We start from the raw sequence: 1,127 nt of genomic DNA, 5'->3' as shown, positions 1-1,127 counted from the left end.
CCATGATGGTCAAATCAATGGCCTTGCACTATCTCTTTAGATTTTCTTCTGTATTGCTTGAGAGAGTATTAGGAGAAGTTTCAGTGACTCTTTTACTCAGCTGGCCCAGTTGTGCCTCCAAATTTCTAATGGAGGACCTTGTTTCATTCATGAAACTTAGAGTGGCTTTAGATAGATCAGAGACTATATTTGCTAAGCTAGATAGATACTGCTCAGAATTCTCTGTCTGTTGCTGAGTGGATGATGGAAAAGGCTTGCTATTGCTCTGTTTCTTCCACCATTATTAAAGCCTTGTTGAGGCTTTTGTTGATCCTTCCATGAGAAATTTGGATGATTTCTCTATGAGGGATTATATGTGTTTTCATAGGGTTCACCCATGTAATTCACCTCTGCTATTGCAGGGTTCTCAGGATCATAAGCTTCTTCTTCAGAAGATGCCTCTTTAGTACTGTTGGATGATTCCTTCAATCCATTCAGACTCTGAGAGATCATATTGACTTGCTGAGTCAATATTTTATTCTGAGCCAATATGGCATTCAGAGTATCAATTTCAAGAACTCCCTTCCTCTGAGGCGTCCCATTACTCACAGGATTCCTTTCAGAAGTGTACATGAACTGGTTATTTGCAACCATGTCAATGAGTTCTTGAGCATCTGCAAGCGTTTTCTTTAGGTGAATGGATCCACCTGCAGAATGGTCCAATGACATCTTTGATAATTCAGACAGACCATCATAGAATATATCCAAGATGGTCCATTCTGAAAGCATGTCAGAAGGACACTTTTTGGTCAGTTCCTTGTATCTCTCCCAAGCTTCATAGAGGGATTCACCTTCCTTCTGTCTGAAGGTTTGAACATCCACTCTAAGCTTGCTAAGCTTTTGAGGAGGAAAGAACTTGGCTAAGAAAGCCGTGACCAGCTTATCCCAAGAGTTCAGGCTGTCTTTAGGTTGAGAGTCCAACCATATTCTAGCTCTATCTCTTACAGTAAATGGGAAAAGCATAAGCCTGTAGACCTCAGGATCAACCCCATTGGTCTTAACAGTATCACAGATCTACAAGAATTCAGTTTAGAACTGAAAATGATCTTCTAATAGAAGTCCATAAAACTTGCAATTCTGTTGCATCA

The 1,127-nt window shown here is 40.2% G+C and overlaps 1 non-coding gene across 1 annotated transcript; it reads left to right on the top strand.

Moving 5' to 3' along the window:
* Window positions 1-762: 762 nt before the first annotated feature.
* On the top strand, window positions 763-870 carry LOC112781880 (small nucleolar RNA R71). The gene has a single exon (XR_003192630.1). It is a non-coding gene; the product is annotated as a small nucleolar RNA R71 (small nucleolar RNA).
* Window positions 871-1,127: the final 257 nt, after the last annotated feature.

The sequence above is a fragment of the Arachis hypogaea genome, chromosome 19, assembly GCF_003086295.3.
Source record: "Arachis hypogaea cultivar Tifrunner chromosome 19, arahy.Tifrunner.gnm2.J5K5, whole genome shotgun sequence".
In the NCBI taxonomy this organism is placed as follows: Eukaryota; Viridiplantae; Streptophyta; class Magnoliopsida; order Fabales; family Fabaceae; genus Arachis; species Arachis hypogaea.
This window is presented reverse-complemented; position numbering and strand designations above follow the sequence as displayed.